Source organism: Hemicordylus capensis, chromosome 3 (genome assembly GCF_027244095.1).
Source record: "Hemicordylus capensis ecotype Gifberg chromosome 3, rHemCap1.1.pri, whole genome shotgun sequence".
NCBI lineage: Eukaryota > Metazoa > Chordata > Lepidosauria > Squamata > Cordylidae > Hemicordylus > Hemicordylus capensis.
In genome coordinates, this window is record NC_069659.1 from 216,561,548 (window position 1) to 216,582,334 (window position 20,787).

Sequence of the window (20,787 nt, forward strand, 5' to 3'; positions counted from 1 at the left end):
CCACTCTGTACCTGGAGACAGGCCTGATCAAGCTGGAGGCTAGGATGTGGATGGCCATCCTCTGCTACTGGCTTAGACTATCCTTTTGCCAGTTGGTCTTGCCCCCCCTAACCCTACATGATGATTACCAATCTAGTTGGATGAATACAATCAAGACAAAAATTGCCACCCTGGGTCTTTCCCCCTTGACCTTGTTTAATATGGGTTACGACCAGGCAAAAACCATCATCAACCAGTGCATTATAGACACTGAGCACCAAACTGAACTCAGTAGGGTCCCGAACTTACATATCAGTGATTTGCTTAGATATTCTGCCTCACCCAATTTGAGGTTCCAAAGCACAGAAGGGCATTCACTCTGGCTCACTGTCATGACCTCCCTTCAGCGGTGCTTGGATGCCGTTATAGAAGGACTCCATTTGCATAGCAACTATGCCCTTGTGGCTCAGGGCAGGTTGAAACTACCAAGCATGTCCTCCTCTACTGTTTGTTCTATAGAGACATGCACACCTCCCTCCTCCTTGCATTGGTATGCAAGTATCCAGGACGTTCAAGCCAATTCTACAGCTCCTTGCTATTTTCTGACTCTAAGCCTGCCATCACATATAGCGTTGCCAGATTCTGTGCAGCTATGACCAGCATTCATCGGCAGATGATAGGCAGTGAGTCCTCTCAGCCTCAATCTGACCCTCGGTGACTCAGGGCGGGCTTTACAATTGCTCACTCAGTACTGATTCAATAGAAAGACTTACACTTCCCCCTTTTTTGTACTGCTCCTTATAGCCTTATAGTCTGGCTGTTATCCAGTTTTATTACTTAGGCTTTTATTTTTGTCTTCTCATGTCTTTTAATCATTTCACATCCCTTTTTGTGCCCCCCATCCTTTTTTATGCCTTTTATGTACTTTTATGACTTTTCAGGCTTTTTATACCCTCATGCTTCTGGTGTTCAGTATTATTATGTACCTTAAGTACCGTACCATATATAATCACCCTGTGTACTTTTTATCTGCTCTCACCTTTAATATGTAATCACCCTTATACTTTATGCTGGTCTATGACTGTAATAAAGATTGATTGATTGCATTCGGCTGGGAACAGAGTAATTCTATTGCCCTCTAAATTATAAGACAATGATCTGTCCTGTCCTTAGATATGCTTATAAAGGAGGTCTTGGGACCCATAGCAGCTAATGTTGCCTTAACCAGGGAAATTAGTGAATCCATAACATCAAGATCAGGTGCCCTATAATGGTTGCTAACTGGCACTGTAAAAGCTGGGAAATCCTGTCTAGGGTAGAAATAAGTATCAATCTTTGATTGTTGAGAATTAGGACAGAGAGATGCCTTCTGGACTGTCCAAACACTTATTCTTGCCCTTGTAATAGTGTCCAGTAATGCCATCAATGTTAGAAAATGGGAGTAGGGGCTAAAATAAGCTATCACAAAGCCAATGCAAAAACAAAATGCAAGAGGAGAGCTGGTCTTGTGGTAGCAAGCATGACTTGTCCCCATAGCTAAGCAGGGTCTGCCCTGGTTGCATATGAATGGGAGACTTGATGTGTGAGCACTGCAAGATATTCCCCTCAGGAGATGAAGCTGCTCTGGGAAAAGCAGAAGGATTCAAGTTCCCTCTCTGGCTTCTCCAAGATAGGGCTGAGAGAGATTCCTGCCTGCAACCTTGGAGAAGTCGCTGCCAGTCTGTGAAGACAATACTGAGCTAGATAGACCAATGGTCTGACTCAGTATATGGCAGTTTCCCTATGTTCCTATAAGTAACACAGATAAAAGCCCTATAATAAAAATCAAATCACAGATCTAAGACAATTCATTGCAACTTAAAACTAATTACTCGAACTTCTGTATAAAAGAAAAATCCATTAAACCCAGTAAGTATAAAAACTCTAAAGTTAAGCAATCAAGCAGAGTTTTCTTCTTTTTCTCTTGCAACCATTGAAATAAAGGGTCTTCTCGGTGAATACTGAACAAAAGAAAAAGCTATCAAGAACAGCAGGGAACTAGACTTGGGGAAAATATGCCCCCCAAATATTATCCAACATTCCCCAGGGGGAGAGATTTTGAGGATTTTCTATTGAACTTTGAATATTCTCCAAAATTTTCATGGAGGTCTTTTTCTTCAACACAACAACTGACTTTCCAGAAATGACATTTGTCCAGCCAGATATGTCCTGGGCCCCTGAAAGGGGTTCGGGTGGAGTGCCTGGTCAAGACTCAGAAAAAAGGGAGGGCTAGTGGTACCCGTATCTTCCTCCTTTTGCAGGTTCTAGTAGTTGACTGGCTCCTGCCCAGAAGACCACAGCTCACTCTCTATCCTGCTCTGCCCTCATCACAGGCTGGGCCAATTTAAGGCTGCTTCACAAGCCAAGCACCTTCTCACCCCCCTCCCCCAATCCCCACTCCACCTCTTGGGCAACCCCCACCTCTATCAGCCGTGTCACCCCGCTGATGTCATCAGTGGTGATACCTGGTCCGTTGGGCCATTTGCTGGAGTCTGGCTCCTGCGCTGCTCCTGACGGGTCCAGGGATGCCGCCAGGTCCATTCAGACTCTTCTCCAGTTTCCTTGCACTCTCTCCATCTCCTTCTCACTTGTGGTAAGCCAGGGTTGCGGGCCAGCTGGCTGAACATTTTTTCTCCCAGCAATCATGACCTCATTCAGAAGAAAAAAAATAAAGAAACAAAACAATAGCAGCCAGCCACCACTGAGGGGGATAGAAACAACTGAGACTCCTTGGATTGTTGCTTACTTTCTATAAAAGCACACAAGAATCACTCCATAAGCTCCATAATTTAGTAACAAAGTTTATGGACACGTTTATGACTCTGCACATGCTCAGGGACTGTGGACATACTTGGATTCATACAAAGCAGACCAGGGTCTTAGCACATACTCAGAGTGAATAGTATGCATAGTTTTTCAAGTCAGTCAGTATTCATAGTTTTTGTCAGTCAGTCACTTTATTATGGTCAGAAACCAGCAAAACAAAATGAGAGAAAATAAAAATACATTTGTATTAAATACTCATACAACGCTGACCCAAATAACCTAAACAGAAACTACCAACTTACAACATACCCTAGAAGCTTAAGAACAAATTTTGGCTACTTTATATGTCACAGAAGAATCATTGTTTAAAGGAAAATTAACATAAAAGCCATTTGAATAGTTTAGTAACAGGACTCATTGATTGAAGGGACAGACACAAGAGGGGTTGATAGAGTACTGAATACCTGTCAATGACTCTTCCCTTTGGTTTGAAAATTAACTTTCAGCTGCTCAGATGCCTTTATAATTTCAAATTAACACTTTCTGATTCTAGCTTACAGAAAGGAAAATTTGTCAAGATAATGAGGGACTTTGTGTCTCTAATCTTGAAAAAAATATAATTTTGTTCATAAATTTAGTTACAAAATTAAATAGATTCAATTAGCTGCTTGTGCACCCTTAAAAAAAACAAACTCAGAAGTCTCAATTCATTGTACGTATGTATGTATGTATGTATGTAACATATTTTTATACTGCCCAAAACTCACATCTCTGGGTGGTTTACAACAAAACAAAATAAATGACAACAGAGAAAAAAATTAAAAACTTTAGTTCATCATAATCAATTTTATTACAGTCATTGACCAGCAGAAATAGAAATAACAAACATAAAAACATTAGTTAAAATAATTAACAAAAAAGTTAAAACATTACAAGAATTTAAAATTTAAAACAATGTTTTAAAACAATGTTAAAACTATTTAAACAATATTTAATTAAAAGCCTGGGTGAACAGATGTGTCTTTAAAGATTTTTTTAAAATTATCAAAGATGGGAGAAGCTCTTATTTCAGCAGGGAGCACATTCCAAAGCTTCAGGGCAGCAGTGGAGAAGGCCTATCTCAAGTAGCTACCAGATGAACCAGTGGCAAATGCAGGCAGACCTCTCCAGATGATCTCCATTGGCGATCGGGTTCATGATGAAGAAGATGTTCTCTTAAATACCCAGGGCCCAAGCCAATAAGCGCTTTATTGGTTATAACCAGCACCTTGTATTTTGCCTGGAAACTTATCGTTTTCCCCACAACTATGCTCCTTAAGATATTCTGGAGGTCTGCTTTCTCTGTTAGCCATGTCTCCAAGGAGCCATCTATAGATATGCAAATTATTCCTGTGTGAAGGAATCCGTGAGGCAAGAATTTGTGAATTGGAGAATAATTCTCTTAAGCATTCTCCTTGTTCCAAGTGAAGAATATTTGGGAGGTGGAGGTATAGTGGTTGAAGAATATTCTTATTTAAGTCTACAGGGAACTTAGCGAATGGCAAAAATGTCTTCTTCATGGGTCTCACCTCTTGCCAAAAGGCTCGTGCCTCTGGACGATCCACCTGTTGAAAGGGTGGCTCAATGAATATTTTCAGGAGCAACTCAGCTGAAAAGACTTCTCCAGTCACTTTCCTCCCTTTCCCAGTTTTGGTTTCAGTTTTGCATACTGAGTCTATTTTTTCTCTACTTTCCATTGCCTATCTTTGGGCCCCCCACCTATTTGTCTTTTGTGGGGTCTGTTGAGGATCGTATATCTGACATTAAACACATTTCTTAGAAGACGCACTTAATGAAGAAGTGGACCAGAGGTAGTCCTTTTATCTTAAAGCATTAGCTTCAGGGAGGCCCAATCAAGCCCAGAGGTGTGATGTACAAAGTGTGACTGCTGCAAATCACCACTTCAGAAGCATATTGCCATTTGTCCGAGTGAATTTCTGGGTGAAAAATCACACAAGGGAAAAATGAAAACCCCCTCCTTGCCACATATGACAACCCCAGGCCACATTCTGTCTCTCCCCGCCCCCCAGCAAATGTTTGAAGATAAAAGGCCCACTTCCAGTCTACTTCCTCAATAAGTAAGTCTTCTAAAGTCATGTAATGTCATGTGTCATGCGTCATGTGCAATTTGACTGAGTCTTAAAATCAGACCTTAGGGTGGCATATCCAGGAAATATCCAGAGCCAGAGTTCAAAAAATAGTTCCCAGCCAGCCCTCAAGTAACATGGCTGAAATGAGAGCTGTGCAATCTTTTAGCCCCAAGGTGAGAGATTTGTGCAGTACCTGAGCCAAGTTCCGGGAAGCTCCCAAGCTCAGCTAAGCAAGAGCTCAGCATGTTTCCCTTCCTGTACTGAGAGTATCCCTCCTCCTAGCCCATGTAACATGGGTAAGTCCAGAGACAGGGGAGGGCTGTTGGCAATTACATGGGCTAGGGAAAGACCATATGCAGGGAGAACTGATTCCATTGGAACTACCTCTTGATTTCCACATCACCCTCTTTCTCTGTCATGCTTCTTTATTCAGTGTTCCATCTTCTGAGGCTTGGAAACAAGCTCCCACAAAACGCTCTCAAAAACACTGAGAAGCTCTTCTGGTGGGTCTGCGGGAAGAGTTGGCTTAGCCCGCTCTCCCCACAGATGATGACTACCGGCACCATGAGAAAGCTGGTGGAGGCTGCGGGGATCACGGGCTGCATGGCCCTCAGAAATTCCAGGGTGCCCCATGTGAGTGCGTGGGGCATTCTGGAGAGACCCCCGAGGCTAGGAGGCTGGCTGCAGCCTCCCGATCGGGGGTCTACTCCTGTGTCACCACACACCATGGTGGCACATGAGCAAAAAAAAAAAATGAGGTTAACAGAGCACTCGTTCTATTAACCTCATTTAAGGGGAGGGTGAATTAGGCGGTCTAGCTGCCTTGGAACCACTGGGCTTGCCCATGAGCTCGATGGTTCTGACGATCAGTAGAAAGCAGGCTAGGCTCCCTTAGCCCACTTTCTACTGATTGTGGGGATAGCTTCTGAGTCTTTTCTACCTTGGTTGCATTTTGTTAGATAACAGTTTTACCTCACTGAAATGACAAAGGTTGGACTATGCCTCCCCCCCAAAAAAAATTGAGCTCAGGAATTAAGAAATATCATCTTTCTATTTGCATATATCTCTGGTAACATTCCACTGGTTTTAGCTCACAGCATTTGGGTATATAATTTTTTACACCATGCAAGAAGAGAATCTTTTTCTGCGTTTAAGGGTCACAATTCCTCTTAGACATCCAGACTAAATTCAGTCACAAGTAAGTTATATTTAGCCTTCAGAATGTCACCATGTTGGTAATTGGCAGAGTAAAGAATAGATAAATATAAAAGAGTATTAATGTGATGGATTTCTTAAATGAAACCCTTTATACAGAGAGAGATAGTGTGTTGGAATCTCTTTATTATTTTCTTTTCTCTCTTTATGAAACATCTAAAGACAGTAATATTACCACCTGAGATGAAAATGACTTTATATTTGAGTAATATGTATAAGCCATTTATATGCAATCATCCCATGACTGAAACATAATTTAAACATAAATGGGAAATTTTGTTTTGAGGGAATAATCTATGCCATAGGAATTATCATGAATATTGCAGAATTTACATATATACATAGAATATTCCAGGAGTTAGCCTTTTTATTTATTTTGTAACATCCTAAAATAGGTACCTTGATTTCAGCAATAGGTATTGCAGATCACACCAGTGGGAGATCTGTTCTGTTATTTAATTTAGTAGTGATGCTTTAACTTATATTTATATTCCCAAAATGGAGTGTTCAGAAGCCCAATTCTGCTTTCCCTGAGAAGTCATGTACCACTCTCGATAGCTTCTATAGGGAGAAACCATGTGGGCTGGCTGAATGATGTGATTCTGCATCAGTTTTGCCTTTCCCCTGGTATGTTTCTCCAGCTAGGTGTTTTGGAGAGTTCCTTAGCTAGTATAAATTAGTGTTTTGCATGCAGATGTGGGAAAGATTCTGCTGATTTTTCTCCTGCTCTCTGGACAAAAAGGCACCTTGTGGCTTTCTTGTATTTAGCAAGGGGAGAACAATGGTCTTTCTGTCACCCCAGCATTGTATCTCTTCCAGTGGTTGTTGCTGGTGTTTCCTTGAATTATTTGTAGATTGGAACAGGGAACCACCTTCTCATTCCTTTTGCTGTGCAAGCCACCTTGAAAATAGTTTTGTTGTGGTTGAAAAGTGATATATATGTATTCTAAATGATAATGATAACAACAACAATGTGGATACTGCATCCAAATTTCCAAACTCTTTCCAGATTCAGGGATTTGGATGCTCTCATGCTCACTACATAAGGTAAACAGGTATTGGCCTTCCTATTGGCCCTCCAGCACCTTCTTGTGCACTTCAGCTGACTTCCCCTCCCCCAAGATTAAATTGATGGAAAGAAAGAACAGTCAATTAGGGTTTCATGCTCTTGCTATAATATTTAAGCCAGGGCACTTGCACAGGAAGTAGCCATAGCCAGCCAGTCTACTAAACTCCCATGCCATGTTTCCTGGTGTGCTAATGCTGCCGATGTAGCTGCCTGCATAGCCCAGCAACCTGGGCTAAAGCTGGCATTATTTTATTTATCTATCTATTTATTTATTTATCTATCAAATTTATACCCCACCCAAACTTGGGTGGCTAACAACAATTAAAACACATATAAAAGTTAAAACAATACAATAATTTAAAAACCGTAAAATTAAATAAACAGTATTTATTTTTTTAAAACCTGAGAAAGCTTGGGTTAAAAAAAGGGGGGGTCTTCAAATGTTTTTTAAAAATTGCCACAGATGAGGAGGATCGTAACTCAGCAGGGAGCGCATTCCACAATCTCGGGGCAGCAACCAAGAAGGCCCGTCTCTGTGTAACCACCAAACGAGCTTGTAGTAACTGGAGATAGACCTCCTCAGATGACCTCAATGCACGGTAGGATTTATAGCGAAGAAGACGCTCTCTTAAATACCCAGGACCTAGACCGTTTAGGGCTTTATAAGTTATAACTAGCACTTTATATTTTGCCCAGAAATCGGCAGCCAGTGTAACTACATCAACAAAAGAGTGATGTGGTCTCTCCGAGATGACCCAGAGACCAGCCTAGCTGCTGCATTCTGAACTAACTGAAGTTTCCAGACTGCGTACAAAGGCAGCCCCATGTAGAGCGCATTACAGAAGTCAAGTCTGGAGGTTACCAACAAATGTACCCTGTTTTGAGGTCATTGATCTCGAGAAACAGGTGCAGCTGGCGTATCATCCGGAGCTGATAAAAAGCACCCCTGGCCACCACCTCAACCTGAAAATCCAAGGAGAGGAGTGGATCCAGGAGTACTCCCAGACTGCGGACCTCTTCCTTTTGGGGAAGTGTGAACCCATCCAGAACAGGTAAATCAAAATTGTCTCTGGAGTACTGACCCCGCACAATAAGTACCTCCATCTTATCTGGATTCAGCTTCAGGTTATTCTCCCTCATCCAGCCCATTACTGCTTCCAGGCAGGCATTTAGGGAGGATATGAAAAAGTTGACAAGGAGAAGTGGATCTGGGTGACATCAGCATACTGGTAACACCCAGCTCCAAATCTCCTGATGATCTCTTCCAGTGGTTTCATGTAGATGTTAAAAAGCCTTGGAGAGAGTATGGAACCTTGAGGCACACCATACTTAAGCTCAGATTTCGAAGAGCAACAATCTCCAATCGACACCATCTGGAACCTGTCCGAGAGGTAGGAGTGGATCCACTGTAAAATAGTGCCTCCCAACCCCCTCAGATGTTCCAGAAAGATACTATGGTTGATAGTATTGAAAGCCGCCAAGAGGTCCAAAAGGACCAATAAAGTCACACCTCCTCTGTCAATTCCCAATCGGAGATCATCCATCAGGCCGACCAAGGCAGTCTCCACCTCATAGCCTGCCCGAAAACCAGTTTGAAATGGGTCTAGATAATCAGTTTCCTCCAAGACTGTTTGGAGCTGAGAGGCTACCACCCTCCCAGTTACCTTGCCCAGCCACGGGAGGTTGGAAACAGGCCTATAATTGCTCAACTCTGAGGGATCTAATGCAGGCTTCTTTAGAAGAGGTCTAATGACAAGGAGGCATCCTGCCCTCCCTCAGAGAAACATTTATGATTTCTACCAGGCCGCCTACAACAGCCTTCCTGCTAGATAGAACAAGCAATTCTGGACAAGGGTCAAGAGAACAAGTGGTGGGCCTCACCGATCCAAGCAGCTAGTCCACATCCTCAGGAGTCACAAACTGAAATTAATCTAGTTGAATCGCATAAGAGGGGTTGTTGGACACCTGCAGTTCAGACATCAGATTAATTGTGGAGCCTCCATCTAGGTCGGCCCGAATCCAAATGATTTTGTCTGCGAAAAATTCATTAAACACATCACAGCAGGTGACTGATGCTTCCAAATTCTGGTTCAAGGGAGGGGGGCAGATACTAGCCCCCTCACAACCCTGGACAACTCCGCTGGACGTGAACTCACAGAAGCAATATGGGCAGAAAAGAATTGCTTCTTTGCTGCATGTATTGCTTGAGCCTAGATCTTTAAATGTGCTCAATGTCTCAGTTTGTCGGATTCGATTCGAGTCTTTCTCTGCTTGTGCTCCAGTCACCTACCTTGCCGCTTCAGCCCCCGTAACTCTTCCGTATACCAAGGGGCCAATTTTGAAGCTGGTCAGAGGGGACACTTAGGAGCAATCATGTCTACTGCCCTGGTGAGCAAGTTGTTCCAATTCTCAACCAGGTTATCAACAGGATCACCGGCAAAACCAACATTAAATCCTTCCAAGGCTTCTTGGAATCCTACTGGATCCAATAAAATCTTCAGGCGGACCAATCTAATAGGCCCGTCAGCCCTGCGGAGGTGGGAAGTGGTTGTAATCCCAACTTTAACCAGATGGTGGGCCATCCAGGAGTCCCCACCCACGGAACACCACCCTGATCAGAGTAAAAGACCAAATCAAGAGTGTTATCTGCAATGTGCGTCAGTCCAGAGACCGCTTGGGATAGGCCCATAGTTGTCATGGCCGCTATGAACTCCTGAACTGCCCTGGACAAATTGGTTCCAAAATGAACATTGAAGTCCCCCAGCACCAAAAGTCTGTGAGACTCCAACGCAAGTCCCGTGACCAAGTCCGTGAGCTCAGTAAGGGACTCAGTTGGGCAGCGGGGCGATCGGTACACCAAGTCCCAATCTATCCCTTGTCCCCAAACTTAAGTACACACATTCAATATGGTCCGATACCCTCCTAATTACTGGGACCCTGGTTGTTGTTGTTGTTATTGTTGTTGTTGTTATTACATGTATATCTCACTCTTCCTCCAAGGAGCCCAGAGCAGTGTACTACATACTTGAGTTTCTCTTTCACAGCAACCCTGTGAAGTAGGTTAGGCTGAGAGCAAAGTGACTGGCCCAGAGTCACTCAGCTAGTTTCATGGCTGAATGGGGATTTGAACTCAGGTCTCCCCTGGTCCTAGTCCAGCATTCTAACCACTACACCACACTGGTAATGGAGATGTCATCGTTATAGAACACAGCCACTCCACCTCCCCACCCATGTCACCTTACGTGCTCCTCTACAGAATATCCTGAAGGGAGAAGCTGGGACCAGACTGGACCACTAGCTTCCCCCAAGCAAGTCTCAATAATACATAACAGGTCAGCCCCTTCATCCATAATCAAATCTCGGATGAGCTCTGGCTTATTTTGGACCGATCTGGCATTGCAGAGGAGCAAGGTAAGGTAATGTGGGTTGTTGGCGATGCTCCCCAAGGTCAAAGAGCTGTCAAGACAGCTGGAAGGTGAAACAGCTATTAAATTTCTGACTACCCTTCCCCTGGAATGGCCTGCTGACCTGCCAACATTACTTCTTCTATTCCCCACCACCACTGGAATAGTTGCCCCACATTCAATGAAGGCGCCCCCTGTCTCCTCATCTCCAGGCAAACCCAAGCACATTACCCAGTCTCAGTAACAAGCTGGCACACTTACTGCTGCAACTCCTCAAACAGCCAATATTGCAGCCCAACCCTTAGCCCTACACCAAAGGCCAGCCCCCTTTGGTGGACAGCTTCGGTGTCAACCTGCAGGCTGGCCACACTGCCTGCTGCAGCCCTTCCCTTAAATAGCATCCAGAGTCCTTCCTCCCACAAAGGACTCTGAGTAGGGCTGATGTAGTCAGTCAGTGCCTGCAGGTGGTAAACGCCGGCACATGAGGGATTGGAGGATCCCAATTAGGCAGCAGGACAGTGCTGGGCTAAGTTGGTCCATCCAGCAAACAAAGAGTGGGGAGGGGCAGCTCCAAGGCTCCCAGCTGTCCAACAAAGGAGGCTTGATAGTAAAAGCCACAGCTCACCTCCTCCAGTCTTAAACATTATGCACATAGAACTTCACATGAGTAACAAACTGGAGGAGATCTAAACAACCAGCATCACATTTCAACCCAGCCTCACACAAGCCAAATCACAGGGAAATGGATCTCACCTCCCTAGCATAAAAGTGGCTTCAGCAGACCTCTCTGTGTCTCCTCTTTATGCATTTCAGCTGCTCACTTTGAGACACAAGCAAAGCCCTTAGTGCCCGCCCCCGCACAATGTGACGAATAACAGAGACTCAACAGAAAGTGGTGAGGGGAACCCACTGCTATTCACATGACTCGGGAGTTAAAAAGCCCTTTGCTTGTATCTTACCTCACATAAAAATGAATCAATAGCTGCAATCAATGTTTGCTTTTCAGACTGTGCCACTTCAAGCTGTAGGTGTGTGGGAGATCTTATGTTGAATGCTCTTTCAAGGAGGAAAAAAACCCCTCCCTGCACAAAGAAAGCTAACATGTCAAGGAGAAAGCTTCAGCTTCAAAATTAACATGTCAAGGAGAAGGCTTAAGAATGGGACCATAGAAGCTCAGTGGTAGACATCTACTTTGCACACTGAAGGGTCCAAGGTTGACTCTTTGGCATCTTCAGGTTGGACACGGAAAGACTCCTGCCTGAACTGGAGCTGCTGGCAGTCAAAGTAGAAAATACTGAGCTACATGGACCAATGATCTATATAAGGCAGATTCTTATGTACCTACAATGGATTTAGAAAGAATTCATGTAATCCCTATTTGTGCCAGAAGTGGAACCATCCAGACACAGCTTTCCTACTTGATTCTGCTGAATGAATAACCTGATTGTCACACTGAACTTAGTTTACAATGACAAACATTGTTCTATACAATATTCAGCATTATTATTTTTTCTTCTTCTTCTTCTTCTTCTTCTTCTTCTTCTTCTTCTTCTTCTTCTTCTTCTTCTTCTTCTTCTTCTTCTTCTTCTTCTTCTTGTCATAAAAAAGGTAAATTGGTCAATATTGCAGGCATCTTCCTGATAAAGTACAACATACTGTATAATATAAGCACAAAATTAAGTCTTAAACAATGCTAATCTTTGGAGTCCAAACAGCAAAAGTAAAGGCAGCATAATTGGAGCCTGACTGTGCTCCCGCTGGCTTTTTCTGCTCTGGAGGGTATAAAGATTGCAGAACATAAGGTATGCAAAGCCCATCTCCTTCTCAGGATCCTGCTTTTCATCTCTTCTCTGGTTACTAGCCTCCGTTTTACTAGAGCACTGTTTTTCCCCCTTACAGTTATTTTTTTAAAAAACATGTTGCTCATTGAAGTAAATGTACTGTATTTAAGATTTGTATAAACACGCAGTTTAGATGGGCTAAATGTGTAGTTAGGGATTTTAAGGCATACTCAATTAAGCGCACAGTTAGGCATGTGGATTATTTTTACAATAGCCTGTGATAGTTCCCAAAGAGCACTTACAATATGCAGTGAATATGGTTTTAGTTTTATGGGTTATTGATCCAATGGATCCTTGGAGTCCTTGATACTTACCCTATCAATGTGGTCACACTTCACATACCAGAATCCCTGCTAATTTTACCAAAAATTAACCAGAAAACTGGAATTTATGCCAATGTTGGGCTGAGCTGAAACTATTCACCAGTTTTCAGGAACATATTCAGCAGTGGGTGGGGGGATACCTCCCCTTTCTGGTAGTTTTTCAGTACTGATTGTGAAAATGGTTGTACTGTACTTTATTCATTTATATCACCATCTTTCTCTCTTTTTCTTAGTTGTCCTCAATGATATAATCATGTAGTCAAATCTGATTGTCTACATAACATAATGATATCATTTTTGCATGCTGTGTGATTCCTGATTGGCTGGGGTAATCCATATGATTAATTTAGGCAGCACTGATATCATGGCCCCCTGACCTGAGCAGTAGCTTGGAATCTGACCCTGATGCAGGGCAGTCAGTTAAGATGCACCAGTCCTGGACCCAGTCCCAGGCCCTGACACCAGAATGGAACCTGGGCATGCCAGCTAGGAGACCCCAGAGCTAGAGAATTCAGAAGTAGCAAGCCCTGATCCTGAATCCCACAAAGAAGTAGTCCCTTCCATGCCAAGAACCTCATTCTCCTCTGAGCCTGTATATCAGTGCTGGCAACAGGCCAGAAGAGATGTAACAGAGTGTAGAAGTACAGTAATGCAAGTCTCCAAGCCAAAGGGCTGCCTCTTTAAGCCTCTTCACTCACCAGGATCCAGGAGGGAGGGAGAGCTTGGAATAGAAGAGGTAATATGCCTGGTGGGATCTCAGTATGGATGTGCGAACGGGTTCTATATCAAACCCGTTCAACATCAAACAGGGCCGCTTCGGTGGTTCAATACCCCAGTTTGGGGGTCCATTGTTTGTTTGTTTAAAAATTAAAACTTAAAAAAAAAAATGTGGCTGGGACCCAGGCCACACAGAGGCCCATTGGGCATGCATGGCAGCCTCCAAAATGCCCACCTCCACAGAGGTGAGGCCTGAAATGGGCTAAATACCTCCTGAATTGGGCTGTTTGGAACTTAATGGAGGCCAGTGGTGGGAGGGAGAACCTCTGGAGATGCCCCCGCAGGCTCACAGAAGCCCCTGGACTGGGAGGCAGTAATTTATATTTCTTTTTTAAAAAGTTTTAATTTTTTTTAAAGCACATTCCCCCCAAACCCAAACTGAACCAGAACATGCCTGGTCCAGTTCAAGTTTGGTCCAGACTTGAACCAAACCGGGCAACCCCATTTTGTTCCCCTAGATCTAGATCTAAAGCCTCATTCCACCTCTGGCCCTTGTTGGAGCAAGTTGCTCACTTGGAGCTTTCCATGGTTCTGCAACACCTTGTCCTTGCCAGACATCCTGTCAGGCTTCATTACTTCCTATCTGCAGGACAGGACAAGACAGTTGCCTGCATTCTCAACTGATGTTATTTACCTCCAGTGACCAAAAGTCATGTAACCCAAAGTGAATTGCTATGTCATGATTTCCCCCTCTTCACTATATGAAGTCTGAAGCCTCCCACATGAATAATCCAGGGTAAGACTGAGGCAGCAACTGGAGTGTGTGGGCACTGTTCCCTCTAAGAGGGATTCCCAGATGTTGTTGACTACAACTCCCAGAATCCCCAGCTGCAATGGCTTTTGCTTGAGGATTCTGGGAGTTGTAGTCAACAATGTCTGGGAATCCGTCTTAGAGGGAACACTGCCAGGGGGCAGTGGTGGTGGTATTATAGCACCAGTTAGGGTAAACAGTTATGTGGAACAAGATTGAAAATGGTGAGTATTTGCACAATCAACGTGCTTATAGAGCAGAGCAGCACAACTTCGGCCCTCCAGATGTTGTTGGATTACAATTGTTAGCATCCCTGGTCATTGATCACTTTGGCTGAGGATGATGGGAGTTGTAGTCGAACAACAGCTGAAGGGCCAAAATTGTGCAGCTTGCTATAGAGAAATATTTCTGTACGTGTTTCTAAACATGCATACAAATCGTTACGTTCAGCCTGAAAAGTGACACTAGAGAATGTTTGGTGCAGATGCAATGGTCTCCTGCCCTTCAGACATTGTCCCTTTCTCTCCCTTGCTGCCACTTATGCTTGGAGTAATAAGCCTCTCGGAATTCCTGTGTGATGCTTCTTTTCTCATTCTCTTCAAATCCCTCCTCAAACCACCCTTTTCATGCAGCCTTTGGCACAACCCTCCAAGTCGTCAATCCCTATTGTAACTAAGCACAAGAATGTGTTAATGTAACATTTGCAGCTTCTTTCCCTGCTAAATCCTATCTCAATTCCCTCCCACTTTTTCAGCTGTTTCCCTTGTGTCAGTATCTGAATTGCTAGCCCCGGCCCTTGGGGCAGGGATCTGCACTCCCATTTTTTGTAAAGCACCCTGTCCATCGGGGTGGGGGTTGTGCTATAAAAATAAATCATGTCCTATTGCCAAGTATGTAAAGTTATACAAATTTGTAAAAATCATTTTTGTTTTGACATTTCAAGCTTTCTTCTGAACGCAATAGTTGCATTGTAGCCAAATTTTGGACGTTTATTGTTTGGTTATCCATATACCAGGTTCTGTGCAGGTTCTGTGCAGGATAAGGCAGGCCCAAATCTGTTTCTATCCCACAGAGCTTGCAGTTGAACAGCAGGGGAGACAACGAAGTGAGGGGTGGGGAGGAAGGAGAGGCAAGAGTAATGAGATTAGAATGAATAACTGCAATTACATGTCCTTAGGCTTAAACTTCTCCCATTGAAATCAATGAGACTTAAGTGTGCTAAATTGTGGCTGGATTGTACCCTGCACATTTTGAAGTGCGTTTCTCAGGAGTCTTAGAAAATCTGTTGTCAGGTAAAATTCTAGGTGCGTCAAGGGACAATTACCCCGACTCTCCTAGTATTGCACTGGCTTGCAAACAGTCCTTTAAAAGGGGGGGGGGGTGTTGTGGCCATGTCATGTGACCAGCTCATCATCCAGTAGAAGCCACACACTCAACTTTCAGGTTGCCAGGATGCACTTATGAGAGTCAAATGAATCAGCTCTGTTGTGAGGGGGAAAATAACCTTGACAATGGCTCCTAAAATATTGACTAGTTGTTGAGATATTGTTTTCATAACTTAAAAAGAAGAAAGTAATTATTTAAAGGGCATTCTATGATATTGGTTTTAATCAGAGAGGAAGGCAGAATTCCATCCTCCAATCAGGGATGAGGGGGAAATGATAAGCTGTACTAGGACCTCAGAAGCCTGAGGGCCCCCAACATAGTATTACTGTGTACTGGCAGCATTTGATAGGGTGCCGGAGGAGGATCGCAAGATCATGTTTTGCCCTAGAGCCTGGGTTACCTTTCTGCAGCCCTGCATGCTATTGCTATAGCAACAAATCTTGTCTCCTAGTCCTGAAATGCAAGTGCATTGCTATGTTATGCTATGTTATGCAATGCCCAAGTTCTGAGATTGGTGAGGAAACATATTATTCAGAGGCAAGTACCTCGAGAGGGACAAAAGAGTCTGTCCCAAAGGACAAAAAGGAGTATATCTCTGAAGCAATGTGGCCCAGCAGGAAAGAAACCATGTTACTAACTGAAGGACCACATCTTATTCAGAATGCATGATACTCATTGACATCAGAGGAAACCCTCAAGGGGCTCAGCATCTGTGGACTTGCTTTTGTACAGGGGCATATCAGTTTCACATCACTGAACAGAAGCTTGAAGATATTCAGTAACACACCTGCCACTAACAAATATGCAAGAGCTGGTATTTCTACTGAATTGCCCACTGCAGTAGATTTTAGTCCACCATCTTCAAATCAAGGTGGATGTACAGTAAGGCAAGGTCAGGTGAGCAACCCAAGTAGTGGATTTTGGGGTGACATTAAGGATGGCAAACGGGGAGACAGATCTGGCCAATGAGTCACAATCCACCTGAAAGTTGTTGTTGTTGTTGTTGTTGTTGTTACATTTATATCCCGCTCTTCCTCCAAGGAGCCCAGAACAGTGTACTACATACTTGAGTTTCTCCTCCTCACAACAACACTGTGAAGTAGGCTAGGCTGAGAGACAAGTGACTGGCCCAGAGTCACCCAGCTAGTATCATGGCTGATTGGGGATTTGAACTCGGGTCTCCCCAGTCCTAGTCCAACACTCTAACCATTACACAATGCAGGCTCCTTCTTGTGAAGTTGTTCTTCTTGTGAAGTTGTTCTTCACATGCTTAATTAAAAAGAATGAAAGCCAGGCAGGAAAGCTTCTTAGTGGATTGTGCCCTGTAAGACTTCATGAGGAGGCAGCATATATTTGGAATTAGGCACAAACATATTTTGGGCCAGCCCTATCCTCAAATAGATACACCAGTTGCAGTCTCCATTCCTATACCAGAGGTTTTCATGCAGTGAATGACTTGTATGGTTCTCACTAAAATGAGCAAAACAGAATTTCTTCTGCACCCCAAGCTAATAGACAGTGTTGCAACGGCAGCTCAGCAACTTGTGACTGCAAAGGTGGTTTTTTCTTTCTTTCTTTCGACCCCTCCTCTCCAGTCCTTCACATCTCTACTGCAGCCTGGCCCTCCATGCTGGTAGCACAACTGGAATTCTCTCAAACTGTGGCAGTTAGATTTGGCCATCAATACAGGTTTGGAATGCAAGAGACTAAGAGGTCATTGTCACAACCGGGCAAGTGGGGCAGTGGGCCCTGGGCTTAGCTTTCTTAGCCCAGTCCTGGCTGCTCATGAGATCAGCCTCTAAGATTCCATACTCTGCCTCTTAGCAGAAAACTACCTTGGACAAGTCACTGTCTCTCACCCTAACCTCCTTCATAGCATCCCAGGCAGTGTACAAGTTAGAACATAATATAAAACAGTTAAAAATTCATAAAACAGATAAAAATAGTCTCAATAAGTAAAAACATATCAAAATTTAAATTTCAGTTAAAAGCCTGGGAAAACAGGTACATCTTCAGGTTCTTCAGAAAACCAAACAGAGAAGGAGATGCTCTTATTTCAGCAGGGAGCATATTCCAAAGCCCTGGGGCAGCAAAAGAGAAGGGCAGGTCTCAAGTTGCAACCAAACAGGCTGACAGCAACTCAAGTGGATCTCTCTAGATGATCTTAATAGATGACAGGGTTCACACCAGAGAAGGCGCTCTAATAAGTACCCTGGACTCAAGCCATTGAGGGCTTTATAGGTAATAACTAGCATTTTGTATTTTGTTCAGAAACATATCGGCAGCCAGTGCAGTTCTTTCAAAACTGGCTTCATATGGTCCCTCCCGGTCAATCAAGGGACCAACCTGTCTGCTGGATTCTGTACCAATTGTAGTTTCCAAACTACATACAAAGGCAGTCCCAAGTAGAGTGCATTGGGTTACCAGCATATGTACCACTGTTTTTAGGTCATTTGCCTCCAGAAATGGACGTATCTGGCATATCAGCCAAAGCTGATAAAAAGCACTCCTGGCCACTGCCTCAACCTGAGAGACCAGGGAGAGTTTGGGATCCAGGAGCACCCCAGACTCCTGTACCTGATCTTTCAGGGGGAGTGTAACCCCATCCAGAATAGGCAGATCTAAGATGAAGATAAAACAAGATAAGGACATAATATAATTCATGATGGTAAACCCCATCTGATCAGGCTAATTAGTGAAGTCAAGGGGGGGGGGAAACTGTTGCCTCAACTTGAGAAAGAGCTCCTTGTTTTCTCCCCCAGTTCCAAATCTCTTTGGAAACTGTTTTGCCAACAGTGATGTCATTTGGAGCACAACAGGGCCTTATCTCTCTCACGACCTACTTTTAAGTTTTCAAAACCCCTCCCCCCCAAACTCTCCCCAGCCCCCATACCTTTATTGTTGCAGGAGGAGGAGGAGGAGGATAGAGAGACATTTTGCTCCCCCTCCCCTCCCTGATGCTTAGCACACAGTCATCACAGCATGCTAGGAATTGAAGTCTTTCCAGCACTCCTGCCATAGGTCAGAACTGCCGGGAAAGTTGCAGTTCTCAGCAGTCCTTGGTTCTGGCACACTGTGAGGGCTGTGTACTAGGCATCAGGGAGGAGAGGGGAAGAGAAACATGTGTCTCCATTCACCTACTGCAGCTGGAGCTTCAGGGAAAATTAATGGGGGGTGGGTAGGGGCAGGGGCATATCTAGGGTAGGGCAGGCAGGGCAAGTGCCCTGGGCGCCACTTGAAGGGGGGCGCCATTTTTCTTAAATTATTTTTTTTAAAAAATGACTGCTGAAAACAAAATGGCCACCGCGCATGCTCAAATGGCCTCTGTTAGGCCCTAGGCCATGCCAGGCCTTGCAGAGGCCATTGGAGCATGTGCAGTGGCCATTTTGTTTTCAGTGGCCATTTTTAAATATATAGATATAGATATAGATATAGATATAGATATAGATGGCCTCCGCACATGCTCAAATGGTCCCTGTGAGGCCCTAGAGGCCAGAATGGGGAGGGGAAACCTTTGCAGACCCACCCACCCACCCCACGGCCTTTAGGAAGCCACCCAAAGGGGCTACAGGTAATTTTTTTTTTAATTAATATAATATAAGTCACTTTACACATTCAGTTCGACACTATGTACAGAGAATCAGATGGGTGTCAGATGTTTGGACAGGGGGCACAATTTCACTGCTTGCCCTAGGCACTATTTCCCCTTAGATTAAAATCCAAGCTGGAGAGGAATATTTTTTTATCATCATGTTTTTCTTATACTGGAGGAAAGCATGATGAAGCTGCCAGACTTGACTTCTGAACTGTGCTCAGGTAAAATGTAGTGGTATCGCCATATGTAATGTAAGGCAGAAAAGATATCTACATAAAGACAGGCATGCCTGGGGTTTTTTCCACTACAAGCCAGCCTTTTTCCTTTGCATCTCAGTGCAGATCCATGTCGAACCTAGTCTTATAAAAGTGGCCCTGATCATGCACTCCGAGGAGCCAACAAACTTGGGGTAGGTGACCAGAATACAAAGGAGGACAGGAGGACTCCTGTGACTTGTATTAGAGAACATTTTGGCCATTGTGACTTTTCTCACCCACTACTTGAGAAGTTGCACCTTCCAAATTCTGTCACTTATCTGCTCTGTGTGGAGATGTGTATGCACTGTAGCCTAATGTGAGTGCAGTTCATGTATCTCCCCATAGAAAAGACAAATGAATTCTTCTGTTACACAGTCCTCAGAATTGTGGGAAGATGATGTGCGTGTCATTCATTCGCCTATGGTTGCAGAAGTACGGGAAAGGATACTCCGGCCCCAGTCACTGACCAGAGGACCAAGGACTGCCAGGAGGTCTCACCCATTCCTCCCTGCAAGAACACCAGCATAGATCTGATAAGCTTGGCCACAAATGGACTGAAATATCTGTCAAAATGTCACTTCTTCACTCTGGCATTTGCAAGCAGTACTCCTTCTGTCTTTTTCTCCCCTCTCTCTATATGGGAGTCTTTTCTTTTGTTTTCAGCACTGTGTCTGGTTATTATAGGCATTTTAGAAATAATAATAATCTGCTGTCACCTCTTCTACATAATGTGCAAAATACCCCTTAGACAACAGACTCAGTGTGTCTTTTTAGGTCATAGAGAGATCAAGGCAGGTAGGGGAGAAATAGGAAATTCACATCCTCTTTCCCTTATAAAATAAGAATATGAGCCCTGACAGGGGGGAGAAATGGAATGACAGACCATAAGAGACTACATTAGCGCATTACTATTTTAAATGGTTATTTGATTTTAATACCATTACTATTTTATTCCTGGAATCTTAAGTCTGAGATGGTAGTTGTCCTGGACATCGAGGTGAGACTGTCAATTCCTTTTCTCTCTAGGTCAGTCCTGGACATCTGGCTACCCTATTTTAATGTCACTGCAATCATGCTTTGCTTGCTCGCTACATCTCCGGAATGAACTGTGCTCTAGATGATATTTAAAGGTCATCATCTTCTTGCCCATTATCTCTTCCTCTTGACTAAATCTCCCCATAGCAAAGGGTGGAAATAAATTTACCAGGTGTTGATAGCACCTGTAGGAGGGGGGTGGGTTGTGAAATGCTGAATTC